This window comes from Aulonocara stuartgranti (assembly GCF_965226115.1).
Source record: "Aulonocara stuartgranti genome assembly, chromosome: 3".
NCBI lineage: Eukaryota > Metazoa > Chordata > Actinopteri > Cichliformes > Cichlidae > Aulonocara > Aulonocara stuartgranti.
Genome location: NC_138941.1, coordinates 13411546 through 13425618, shown reverse-complemented (window position 1 = coordinate 13425618; position 14073 = coordinate 13411546). Strand labels below are relative to the sequence as shown.

Sequence of the window (14073 nt, the reverse complement as noted above, 5' to 3'; positions counted from 1 at the left end):
TAGTTTTTCTTCTTTTATACCCTTTCTTGCCAGCCACGCTGTGGAGTACTTGGATGCGTGTGATGGAGCATTGTCCTGCATGAAAATCATGTTTTTCTTGAAGGATGCAGACTTCTTCCTGTACCACTGCTTGAAGAAGGTGTCTTCCAGAAACTGGCAGTAGGACTGGGAGTTGAGCTTGACTCCATCCTCAACCCGAAAAGGCCCCACAAGCTCATCTTTGATGATACCAGCCCAAACCAGTACTCCACCTCCACCTTGCTGGCGTCTGAGTGGGACTGGAGCTCTCTGCCCTTTACCAATCCAGCCACGGGCCCATCCATCTGGCCCATCAAGACTCACTCTCATTTCATCAGTCCATAAAACCTTAGAAAAACCAGTCTTGAGATATTTCTTGGCCCAGTCTTGACGTTTCAGCTTGTTAGAATTAGAATTAGAATTCAACTTTATTGTCATTGCACATGCACAGGTACAGGGCAACGAAATGCAGTTTGCATCCATCCAGAAGTGCTTTAGTGATATAGATATATTACAATATATATTAGCAATAGTATAGATATGTAAGTATATTACAGAAATGGCTCTATTATGGTATGTTATAATGTACACGGTATGAAGTATGTTGTGAATATTCTATAACTATAAGTATGTACAGGCTATGAACAGGATATAAATATGAAAAACTATACAGAATATGAAATAAATAACTTTACAGAAATCTGAGATATGCAGCTATACAGAAATGGGAACTATGCAAGTTGTAAACAGTTGTAGGATTAAAGATTATCGAATGTACAGAATGATTATTTACACAGAGCTATACAGTAGTGCAGTTAAGATAAGTGAGGGTGTGGATAATTTCTACAGAGGCTATATAAAGTGCTAGTGGTTGTGAGTGGTGGTTCACTCCATGTTATTATTGTGTGTTTGAGGGTCCAGGGCCCTATTTCAGGAAGCCGGTTTAGTGCAAACTCTGACTAAGTATACCCTGAGTTAACGAAAACTCTGGGTTTTCAGTTTCACAAAGCGAGTTCAGATGAAGCCTGAGTGAGTCACTATAACGACACACTCCGTGAAGCTAACCTGCCCCCTAGCAGGTTTACTTCAACTAACCCTGACTTTCTCCGCCTCTGTGTCGGAAACCTGACTGTAGGAAGTGTCAGACATGGCGTGCCACTTCCTTGAAGAGCCAGTAGATGTTGAAGCCCAAATTCTCCGCAGAGCTCTCCGCCGGGAGAGAGTGATTAGAGCGCGTTTGGACATTTTATCATTTCCTGATGATTTTCTGTGTGAACGTTACCGTTGTTCAGCACAATCTCTAAGTTATTTGAATAACATCCTCAGGCCTAATATTACTCATAAGACACATCGTGGACATTCTCTCAGTTCTGTACATATTATTTGTATTGCACTTCGGTTTTTTGCAAACGGGAGCTTTCTGTATAATATTGGTGACGCTGAGCACGTTTCCAAGGCTACCGTCTGTCGGGCAGTCAGGAATGTTACAGTTGCACTGAAACGTCTCCTGCACTCTTCTGTGGTGTTCCCCGGTCATAGACCCACAAGATTCATCAAAGAGGGATTCCACAAAATTGGAGGTAGCAGGATGAACAAAACTTAATTTATGATGTGGTGATACTTGGAGTACTACTTAAATTTTACATTTATTTTCACGGTTCCCAGGCGTGATTGGCTGTACAGATGGCACTCACATTCCAATCATTGCTCCTTCAGTAAATGAAGGAGACTATGTGAACAGGAAGTCTTTCCACAGCATTAATGTGCAGGTACATAGTTCCCTGTAGCATTTCAAACTAACAAATTATTTCATTATAGTAATGGATGCTAATTTGTGTTCTCTGCACTGTGAAGATCATTTGTGATGCTGCCAACATTATCACAAATGTGGAAGCCAAGTGGCCAGGCTCTGTGAGTGGTGGTGGTGGAGGACCCCCACCTGTTATTCGGGCCTCCGTTTTTTTTCTAGTGGCCATAACGGGTCACATTTGAGCATACAGAGTAAGCAAATATGTACTTGTAATGTGCTCAGATAATTTCAATAAGTGCTTACAGAAAGAAAATTAATGTAGCCTCTAACTGCAATCGATTTACATTGGACAAACAGACCAAGCACTATGGCTCATAATACAATTACACCTTACCTGTTTCGACTATATTTTTATACTTCATTTTTACTTGATGCCAGGAACGTTTGGGGCCTGTTGGGTTGCACTTGTGCTCACATCATCACAAAATAAAATGTATAAAATAAAAAATAAAATATAATAAAATAATGTGTTAAATGGGTGGAAATCCCTAGATCAATGTTTAAATTAACACTCACGCATTGACTCTGTCGGCTATGTTTTGCCATGCATGCTCTCTTTCTTTTGCAGCTGAGGCTCGTGCACGCACTTAACTTGGGGTTAAAGCAACTCCGCGTTGATTGAACTGCTTGTTATCAGCGTTTCTGAAACCGAATATTCCGAGTTGGACAGTTCGGGGTTACTCAACCCTGAGTATCGTTTTTCACTCTGTGTTTTCTAAACCGGCTTCCTGAAATAGGCAAGGCAAGGCAAATTTATTTGTATAGCACAATTCAACAACAAGGTGATTCAAATAGGGTACAGTTGTCCATTGTGGGTGTGTGTATGTTGAGTCCATAAGTTAACGTGGGTCAGATGTCAGGAGGCAGAGTTCAGGAGTCTGACAGCTGTGGGGAAGAAGCTGTTCCGGTACCTGGTGGTCTTAGTCCGGAGGCTCCTGTAGCGCCTCCCAGAGGGCAGGAGGGTGAAGAGTCCATGTGATGGGTGACTGGGGTCTTTGATGATTTTCCCAGCCCTTTTCAGTAGATGTCCTGTAGATGTCTTTTATGGCAGGAAGTGGTGCTCCGGCGATGCGCTGGGCAGTTTTCACGACCCTCTGCAACGCCTTCCGGTCCGAGGCAGAGCAGTTCCCGTACCAGACTGTTATACAGTTGGTCAGGATGCTCTCGATGGTGCAACGATAGAAGTTCACCAGGATGTCTGAGGACAGGTGGTTCTTCCTCAGAGTCCTCAAGAAGAAGAGGCGCTGGTGAGCCTTCTTGACCAGCTTGGAGCAGTTGGTCGACCAGGTGAGATCCTCGGAGATGTGGACTCCCAGGAACTTGAAGCTGCTCACACGCTCCACAGCCGTCCCCTTAATGTGGATGGGTGGATGTGGGTCAGCATTCCTCCTGTAGTCCACGATGAGCTCCTTGGTCTTCTCGGTGTTAAGCAGCAGGTTGTTTGTGTCGCACCACTCAGCCAGACGATCCACCTCCTCCCTGTAGGCGGCCTCATCGTTGTCACTGATGAGGCCAATCACCGTGGTGTCATCTGCAAACTTAATGATGGTGTTGGAACCATCAGCAGGTCTGCAGTCGTGGGTGAAGAGGGAGTAGAGGAAAGGGCTCATCACACAGCCTTGTGGTACACCGGTGTTCATTGTGATGGTTGATGAGCAGTGGTTATCCAGCCGGACATATTGGGGGCGATTGGTCAGGAAGTCCAGTAACCATTTGCAGATGAGGGAACTGATGCCCAGGTCTGTCAGTTTCCTGATGAGTTGTGAGGGGTGGATTGTATTGAATGCTGAACTGAAGTCTATAAACAGCGTTCTGGCGTAGGTGTTGTTGTTGTCCAGGTGTGAGAGGACAGAGTGCAGTGCGATGGAGACTGCATCCTCTGTGCTCCTGTTCTGGCGGTATGCGAATTGGTGGGGATCCAGGGTGGGGGGGAGACAGGATTTGAAGTGTGCTAGGACCAGCTGCTCTAAGCACTTAGTGATGATGGGGGTGAGTGCTACTGGGCGGTAGTCATTGAGGCAAGATGGGTTGGAGTTTTTGGGTATCGGGACGATTGATTGATTGGTAATTGATTGATTGGTAATTTCACGATGGAGGTGGATTTGAAGCAGGCCGGTACCACAGCGTGGGCCAAGGACAGGTTGAATATGTCTGTGAGCACTCCTGCAAGCTTCCCAGAACACGCTCCAGGGCTCTAGAGTGCGACCAATTTGGTCGCAAATGCGACCAAATTTTTCAGTGGTGCGACTAAAAAAAATATTTGGTTGCACCTGTGCGACCAACTGTGCGGGTAGCAAAAAAAAAAAAAAAAAAAAATCTGCAACCTTCCCTGTGGTCAACAACAGACACACATTTTGCCCCTATCGTGGACTAAACCAATCAGAGATAGTCAGGGGCGGGACCTCTCTGATTGGCCGTGGTCCAGTTGAAAGTGCAGGTGGAAGTGGGAGGTGAGTAGCTTGAATAAAGCGTTATCGATTCATTAAATCCTGAATCGACTTTTAAATATAACTGTGTTTTGCCAGAAACGCCAGATTCTCAGATTAAAGCTCACAAAACCAGTTCAACAACAACCAAACAGCAAATGAGAGCAGGTACACGGATTCCACACAAAGACGTAAACACAGCACAGACCCGACGCATCAGAATTAACTTTGTCTTTCTCGGCTTTCTCACCCGACGGCCCGTAGACGGACACGCTGTCGGAGCTTAGCGATCCTGATGCGTCCGGTCCGCGCTGTGTTTACGTCTTTTTGCGCTGATTCTGAGCTGCAGGTTTTGTCTCTCCAACCAAAATTCACCGAGCTGAATTTTGCTGTTTTGCTTCCACGACTATTAAAATCGCACTTCATGCACAGCTAGCTCTCTCTCTCTGTACTTCAAGAACAGTTTCCCGTCTCCAATCTCTGTTTTCTGTATTATTCATTCGCTTATTACCCACCAGTCTACCGTTGTTTACAGCGCTGCGGCTGCTGTCTTTTTCTTTTCTTTTTCTTTTTTTCACTTAAATGACCTCGAACAAGAAAGCCTGTTTTTTTCTGTTGTTCAATACTGAAGAAATTTAAACTTTATATGCAGAACATTGTAGAATATTTTTAAGGTTATCTGCTATAAAAAGCCAGACCAGGAAAATCTCCTTCATGTTTTTCTGTGTTTTATTCTCAGTTACTTTCACACAAAGGCATCTGCTGTGATGCTCACAATTCTGATGAAGTCAGTACTGATAAATGATCAGAATTATAATATTTCTGACTGTCTGAGGCTAAGTTGAATCGAATCGGGACTTTGAAAACCGGAATCGAATGGATTATAGAAATCAGTGATGATACCCAGCCCTAGTGAGCAGCCTAGGCACGACAGACGTGGATGTAGCTGTAATAGGAAAAGAACTATTGCTAACTTTTCTTTAAGGCCTGATCCTTCTGAAATTCATAGCCAGTGCTCTGACACGGTGTCATCAATCTTTGAATGCTGAAAAAGCACAGTGTATCCAGAAAAACACATTATATTATATCAATTATTATAAAATTTGTGTGCGCCTAACTTTTGTGCCGGTAATCCTAACTTTTTAAAGTTAGGCGTACTGGTACGCCCGTGGCAAAAAGTTAGTCTAGAGCCCTGTGCTCTGAGAACACGCCCGGGGATGCCATCAGGACCTGCAGCCTTGTGGACATTGATCCTGTTCAGCACCGCTCCTACATCGGTGGGGGAGAGAGTCAGAGGTTGGTGGTCTGGCGTCATGTCTGCTTTGGTTGTGGTTGTGGGGTTCCCTCGCTCAAAACGAGCATAAAAGTTGTTGAGCTCGTTGAGGAAGGAGACATCAGAGGATGCGGGGGAGGGTTTGTTGGTCCTGTAGTCTGTAATGGTCTGGAGTCCTTGCCACATGCGTCGGAGGTTGGAGTTGGAGAAGTGTTCTTCTACCTTCTTTTTGTAATGGTGTTTGGCTTTTTTGATGCCCTTCTTTAGATTAGCCCTGGCTGTGCTGTAGGCGTGTGCATCTCCTGACCTAAAGGCGGTGTTGCGGGCGTTCAGGAGGAGACGAACATCCCGGTTCATCCAAGTACATGGTGATCCGTTTCTGGGTGGTGACACTGTCTGTGGTTTCGGAGATGTAATCCAGTACAGATGAGGCGTACTGGTCCAGGTCTGTGTGGGTGAACATATTCCAGTCTGTGTTTTTAAATCTGTCCTGGAGCACTGCGTCTGTCCCCTCTGGCCACACTTTAATTGTCCTCACAGCAGGTTTCACACGTTGGATGAGTGGTGAATACCTAGGTGTGAGGAACAGGGAGAGATGGTCCGATTGTCCAATGTGGGGGAGGGGTGTGGCTTTGTAGGCTCCAGCCAGATTGGAATACACATGGTCTAAAGTCTTGTCTCCTCTGGTGTGGCAGGAGACATGTTGGTGGAATCTGGGGAGGACTGTCTTTAAGTTGGTGTGGTTGAAGTCGCCAGCAACAATAAAAGCAGCCTCGGGGTGTTTGTTCTGGTGTTTGTTAATGGCTGCAGAAAGTTCTTTCATGGCCAACCTAGCATCACAAGTATCTGTGACAGTGTGTATACAGATGTATCATATATAAGAGACAAATATTGTTCGTTTAATATGTTGGCATTACTAAATTTGGCTCAATGCTTACATACATGTGTAAAAAGCAAATGTACGAGCTGTGATAACTGTTTCTGATAAAATGAAGAGTAGACTGATATATGAAATATTCCTTTATTGGGTGAGAAAATCAGACCATGTCATAACTGCTGTAAGTCACACAGAATAGATATCAGAGCCTTAAACAGGCTGACTTCTGCTAAATGGGTCAAACTGGGCAGGAAGTCTACAAACACATAACATCCTTATAGAATATGATGTAACACTATAGATCAACTTAGCTCAGAATATATAAAGCATATAAACAGTTACAGCAATATGATGCAACAAACACAGCAGCTACTGATCCAAAATACTCAAAGCTTCATAGAACTGAAACCAACATTTATTTTTAGCTCCATTCTGCTGCTGATACAGACTTTAGGTTTCTGAACATTAAACTTGTTGCTGCCTTTCATAGTGTGTAACTTGAAGGCCCTGAGTACTTTCTCCCACACTGAAAACACTGGGATGATCACATTATTTGAACATTACCTAATAAGACTGATTCAGCACAGACAGTTATGTTAAACTTTCCTAGCAGTCCTTCACAAACAGGGAACAGTCTGTCTATTCTCTCCATCTGTCAGCTGCTGCTGGCTCTTCCTCCTCCTCTTCCTCACACACTGCTGAGTTTGTCCTGGTGGATCATCAGGGCTGCAAAGCCTCACAGATGATGTGCAGCAGTGGCTCCCTCAGTCTGTCCTCACTCTGGACACTTGCAGTCGTCACACATGGAAATCAAATGTGTGATAAGCTGCAGGATTCAGACACAAGTGTAACTTATAAACACATGTTCATACTTTTATTCCACAATCAGAGAGAAAGAAACAGAGAGAGAGTGCAGGACAGACAGACAGGTGACAGTCTCAGGTGTACACACTGTTACACAACAGCACCAGAGAAGCAGGATTTAGTGTTTGTGTTATTACGAGTGTAAACAAGAGTTCCAGATGGTGCAGTGGACACATGTGTGACTGCTGTGATTAAAGCATCTTTCTTTCAGCTTAACGAGTGAACCGTCAGCTCATTTTGGAAAAGCTCCCAGTTTTGGTAACCTGGACTTTTATTTCCCCTCTTCTGCTACAGATGTTGACTGTGACCTCAGAGGCCAACTGGACCACACAGCTGCAGCAGGAGTGAGGGAGAGGAGTCTTCATCCAGCTTCAAAGAAAACATCCAGGTAAAGTGACGTGGATCAGCGGATAAAGCCGTCTCCACTTTCAAAGGAGATCCTCTGAGAGAGAGACTCTCTGAGCCATTTTAGCCTCAAATTATAGGACTTTATAGTACAGCAACACTTTTAAAGGACAAAAATAACATAAACTGTGACTGTAATACAAACAAAGTATTGCATGTGTTTTTAAAAGTGTTCCTCCGATGGGCAGGATATCACTATTAGACTGTCCCACCAGCCAACTTCAACAAGAGACCACAGCAGCATTCAGTGATCAGCACAGATGTTCCTCTAACACTCAGCATCTGATCCCTGTTGGTCTGTGTGCTTCTGCTTTTGCTCAGTTAGAAACCCTGCAGCAACCCGACCCAAAACTGTGTCTTCTTGTTGGCCTCAACGTTGAAGTGTCAAACGTCCAACATCTGGAAAGGAAACCACGCCAGTGTACTGTGATGTTTCACCAACATGTGGCAGACGCTGGTCCTGCCTTTCATGCTGACATCAGCAGAGAGCCCCGCCTACCTCAAAGCCTCCCCTGTCATGTATTGATCAGGATGATTATGAAGATGAGCGAGTGCAAATAAAACTGTAAAAGTCCACGAGCAGAGTGTTTGGATGCTTTCTAATGATTCATGAATATCATGAGAGTGTTTGTGTGTTTTGTCTTTTCTTTGCTGACGTTTGTTACTAACAAAGACAATTTACGCTCTGTGTGTGTTTTCATCCTTACCAGCCGCACTCTAACTGCAATGAAGGAAACAAACTGTAGAAATGGTCGACTCAGTGACTTCATAAAATATTGAAGTGGTTCAGGTAGAGCCAGTTTTTAAATGACCATGAACACTGAGCGTATTGTATCTGTACAGCATGTTTTTCTATTAGACAGATTTGTAACAGAGGCCTTGCTCTCAGTAAGTTTGAAATCCTTTTCTGATTTATTTTGTAATCTCTGATCTTTGTGTATCCTGCTCAGTTTGCATGCTGCCTGTAGGAGTTTCTGTCTTTGTATTTGAAGATAATTCATTGAATATACTCAGCTGCTTCCCTTTGGTGCCTCACACATCACTGAAGTTTTTCAGTGTCCAGTTATTTGTTTTTAATAGCTGTTTGAATTCTCTGTATGTTTGACCCTGTAGACTGTTTAATGGACTGCTCGTCTTCCTGTTTGTAACCACTGCCTGTTTAGGACTAAAGATTTGGATTTTTGACTTTAACACAGCCTCTGCGTGTCGTCCCTTTGTGTCCTCGTCCTCTGTGAATGTGTCACAGATGTTTCCATGATAATAACACAGCTTTCCCACAGTGGCTTGCAGCAGCATTTATTCACAGCACATTTGAGAAAGGTTCAGATTAACTCGATGAGTTTATATTCAGAATGATTCTGACAGTGGGCCACTGTGAATTGTGATCTTTCATCAGGTCAATGTTTAAGTTCAGTATTTCAAAGCAGGAGCTATGAACAGTCATCATGTTGGCATTAGAATTATTATTATTAATCATTATTAATAATGTCGTTACTCATGTATAACTTTGATTAGTATACATGAATTTTATCAATAGTAAAAATAATGAATAATTCATGTATAACTTTTATTGTGTTTTGTATATTAATTATATTTAAATAGAGATGTTGACCCTGTCTCTACAGTAGCATCAGTGTAACATACATTATTGGTCCAAGCTGTCATAAATGGGGAGCCTGATCCTTTATTATGAAAACATGACGAGTATTTTTCTTGTCAGTTGGGAAGAAGTTGGTCTTTTTTTCCTTCTTTTTGCTCAGTTTGTCTTTTCTTTGATAATTGAAACTCTGATCAAACCTACTCATGTTCACAGCATGTAAAAGCAGCTGACAGTCCGTGGCATTGTTGTTTGTAGAGGTGCAGTGTAGTGGGAGCATAAATCAAAAGAAAACAGTAACATTTATGTAATAAAACATCTGAATGAAAATGAACAGGCCCTTTATGAACTTCAAAGGGATCTGAAAACAACACTTTTTAAAAGAGTATCTTGGGGTGTAGGTGGTCAAAATAGAAAACTGAGCTGAGACTCTTAAGTTCAATCCATCCATTGGTTTTTACTTAGGAGGAAGAAATGTCAGGCTGGTGCAGGCTGGTTAGGTGCATGTGGTTATCTTTACCTAAATGAGTTCACTTTGTGGCTGCCAGGTTGGGCAGAAGTACCTGTCCCCTGTTAGGCTTAGCAAGGTTCTCCAGGAGTTTCTCCATGGGTAGAGCTTCTAGCTCCTCCAGCACATCTGTGGCCGTGCAGGCTGCCACTTTCTTGGTTGCTCTTTTTACCCCACTGGTTGTGAGTGTCTAAATACCCCCACTAGCTCGCTTTGGCTGCAGTTAACTTGGGAGGAAGGGGTGGGTGTCCCATGACTAGATGAAAAACAATTATCTGGGACACATAAATATAATAACACATGCATATATCTCTATCAATTTTTATTTCTCTCAGAAATATTGGATCTAAATTGCAAATGTGTTCCAGTTATACTGTTACTGTGTGACAAAGTGGATGAGCTGCAATGGTCTCCATTTGTCCCATATGTGTTTACTTCTTCTTCTTCTTTTGCATATTAAACACATTATTCTGTTTCTATGTATTTGCTATGATTTGCTATTTGTTAAGTAACATTGCTTCACTCACTATGCCGGGTTTGTGTGTGGAAGCATTCAGTTGCTGGCAAATCAAACATTCTGCAAATGAAGCTGAATACTCAGTTACATGTTTCTTTACATTTTATTATGTTAATAATAATAATAATAATAATGGATTGGATTTATATAGCGCTTTTCAAGGCACCCAAAGCGCTTTACAATGCCACTATTCATTCACTCTCACATTCACACACTGGTGGAGGCAAGCTACGGTTGTAGCCACAGCTGCCCTGGGGCAGACTGACAGAAGCGAGGCTGCCATATCGCGCCATCGGCCCCTCTGGCCAACACCAGTAGGCAACACCAATGTTACAGATTAAGTCATTTGTTCTTACTTTGTTTGTCTTTTCAGTCTTCATGAGGGTCAGGTGTGGGGAAACGCCCGCCCAGCATTTCCTCATTTTAAAGTCCAACCAAGTGGAGGGGTTTGTTTTTCCATAGAGATGCTTCCTTTTGAGGTTTAACCCTTTAAGACCTACCATAGAACCAAGTCCGCCAGAGCTTATATTATATTTTTACATGCTGTGGAGCCATTTTTGGGAGCATTTCAAGTTGCTATACATCAATACAACCATTATAGCCCAAACTTTAATAATATGTCTGCATTAGGTGCATAGTAATTACATAAATTGCAAAAAAGTGCAATAAACTACAAAAAAATTGAAAATCGTTTTTGTTTTTTTAACATATATTTCTAGTTAGAGAAATTTAAGAGGCTCATCCCTCAAAACTGTAAATACAAAAAAGTTGCACAAACTAGTTTCCCACCACAGGAAATTTATTTTGAGTGTCTTCATAGTTTTATTTTTGAAATACACCAATTTTTATATACTGCAGGAAAAACGAAAATAAATATTATAGTGCAAATTTGCAAAATAACAGCATATGCATCAAAATAAACTATTTCCAGCAGTGCAATATGAGTCCTAAGCATCCCAGAAACGACACAGAAAGTCATAAACTCAAACATAACTTTTTAAAACACAAGTATAGGCTCATAAGGCCCCGATCGTAAAAAAACTACATTTCCGCAAAATGACGTCACTTCCGGTTTCGGGCAGGTCATGCGGTCATGTGATAGTTCGCGCTGATGGACGTAGGAAGTGTTACAAACAGCTGATCGGATCGGCGAAGCGTGTTTCTGGAATATCATGTTTTTGTTGCTGCAAGTGATTTTTATGCAGTTTTTGCAAAGCTATATGTGGAAGGAAACTGTGACCGAGGACAAGCTGATGGCATAAGATGTAAGTACAACTCCTCTGGTTTCATATGCAAAAAAAATTATTGCGCTAGCTTACGTGGTTGCAGTGCTACCGGGATTTAAAAATAGTTACGCAAAATGGAGCGTGCCCGCTCCGATCGGCTGTAAAGGGTTAAATGGATTTGTTGAATGTGTTTCTTTTCATCAATACTGCCATTTAGTTGTGTAAATGTGCATGTTAGAAGTGTGAAGAGGTTTTGTGTTTTAGATCATCTGTGGAGAGTTTTAGATCCCTCAATTTGAGTGAGTGGTACTGGCTGGGCAATTGGAGGGAAATTGATGGCCCTATTTAAAGCCAGTCTCTACCATAGTGATGGCTAAATGAAGCTTTCTGAAGCTTGTATTGAAAAACGGTTCATTACTCGAAGCTTTTCAACACAGTCCTCTCTGGTGACATCTGCTGGCCAAAAATATGAAGAGCATATTGAAACCACAAAAGAAAACCAACTGCTTCATAATGACTGCTCACTCTACAGAGTGGAGTTCTGTCTGATATTGGGCCTCCGTTGTGTTGTTTTGAACGTGTATTTTTGGTGTTAAAAAAATGTTTTTTATTTGTTTCATAAATAATTTTGACCAGTAAACTCTCCTTGTTTAAACATGCACCATTGTGTGGTCTTTCTTTGCTTGTGACTTCTTGATGTTGGTAAATACAATAATTGAAAAATACCACGTTACATATAACATACAGTTTGTATCATATCTATCTAATAGACTCCAATTTGTGCATGTAAATGGAGAGTCCTCTTCACACACTGAGGTTAATTATGGAGTTCCACAGGGCTCAGTGCTAGGACCAATTCTGTTTACATTATACATGCTTCCCTTAGGCAGCATCATTAGAAGACATAGTATACATTTACACTGCTATGCTGATGACACCCAGCTCTATCTGTCCATGAAGCCAGATAACACACACCAATGAGTTAAACTGCAGGAATGTCTTAAAGACACAAAGACATGGATGGCCGCTAACTTTCTGCTTCTTAATTCAGATAAAACTGAGGTTATTGTACTCAGCCCTGAAAATCTTAGAAATATGGTATCTAAGCAGATTCTTACTCTGGATGGCATTACCTTGGCCTCCAGTAACGCTGTGAGGAACCTTGGAGTCATTTTTGACCAGGACATGTCCTTCAACACACATATTAAACAAATATGTAAGACTGCGTTCTTCCATTTGTGCAACATCTATAAAGTTAGAAATATCCTGTCTCAGAGTGACGCTGAAAAACTAGTTCATGCATTTATTACTTTCAGGCTGGACGACTGTAATTCATTATTATCAGGATGTCCTAAAAACTCCCTGAAAAGCCTTCAGTTAATCCAAAATGCTGCAGCAAGAGTCCTGACAGGGACTAGAAAGAGAGAGCAGATTTCTCCTGTTTTGGCTTCCCTTCACTGGCTTCCTGTTAAATCCAGAATTCAAAATCCTGCTCCTCACATACAAGGTCTTAAATAATCAGGCCCCATCTTATCTTAATGACCTTGTAGTACCATATCACCCTATTAGAGCACTCCGCTCTCGCTCTGCAGGCCTACTTGTTGTTCCTAGAGTATTTAAAAGTAGAATGGGAGGGAGAGCCTTCAGTTTTCAGGCCCCTCTTCTGTGGAACCAGCTTCCAGTTTGGATTCGGGAGACAGACACTATCTCTACTTTCAAGATTAGGCTTCAAACTTTCCTTTTTGCTAAAGCATATAGTTAGGGCTGGACCAGTTGACCCTGCACCCTCCCTTAGTTATGCTGCAATAGACGTATGCTGCCCGGGATTCCCATGATGCATTGAGTTTTTCCTTTCCAGTCACCTTTCTCACTCACTATGTATTAACAAACCTCTCTGCATTGAATCATATCTGTTATTAACCTCTGTCTCTCTTCCACAGCATGTCTTTATCCTGTCTTCCTTCTCTCACCCCAACCAATCACAGCAGATTGCCCCGCCCCTCCCTGAGCCTGGTTCTGTCGGAGGTTTCTTCCTGTTAAAAGGGAGTTTTTCCTTCCCACTGTCGCCAAAGTGCTGCTCATAGGGGGTCATATGATTGTTGGGTTTTTCTCTGCATCGCCTTGAGGCGACTTTTGTTGTGATTTGGCGCTATATAAATAAAATTGAATTGAATTGAATAATTTCTCCTGCCTTAAGAAAAATCCCTTCACATGGCACAGAAGAGGCTGGAGTGCAGAGAAACTAGTAAAGATGCAGTTATACAGTCTACCTGGGCCCCACAAACTATCAGCTAAAGAGAATAAATACAGTAAATTGCTGCACATTTTGTAGACTAACATTTTAAGATTATTTTAAAAATAAAATATATCTTTTTATAACATTAAATGTTACGAGTCAAATGGAAGTCTTTCTAAAGATATTTAATGATATTTATATTATGAAAAACAGATTTTTGACATTTTAAGTTTTTCCCGTTTCCAAATAAAATAAACACGCACAAAACAAAAGCAAACAGCCAGAACACAAAGCTGGAAAACCCACCCGATTGACC

The 14073-nt window shown here is 42.1% G+C and overlaps 2 protein-coding genes across 2 annotated transcripts in view; one reads left to right on the top strand and one right to left on the bottom strand.

The window, feature by feature from the left end:
- LOC309702220 (uncharacterized protein) overlaps positions 1-14073 on the bottom strand; it is a 72230-nt gene that overhangs the window by 43327 nt on the left and 14830 nt on the right. The gene's annotated exons all lie outside the window — the stretch shown is intronic.
- LOC309702335 (putative nuclease HARBI1) overlaps positions 3778-14073 on the top strand; it is a 106414-nt gene continuing 96118 nt past the window's right edge. The window contains exon 1 of the mRNA XM_082527016.1: positions 3778-4422. The gene's annotated coding sequence lies outside the window, so the exon portion shown is untranslated. The remainder of the gene's footprint in view (positions 4423-14073) is intronic.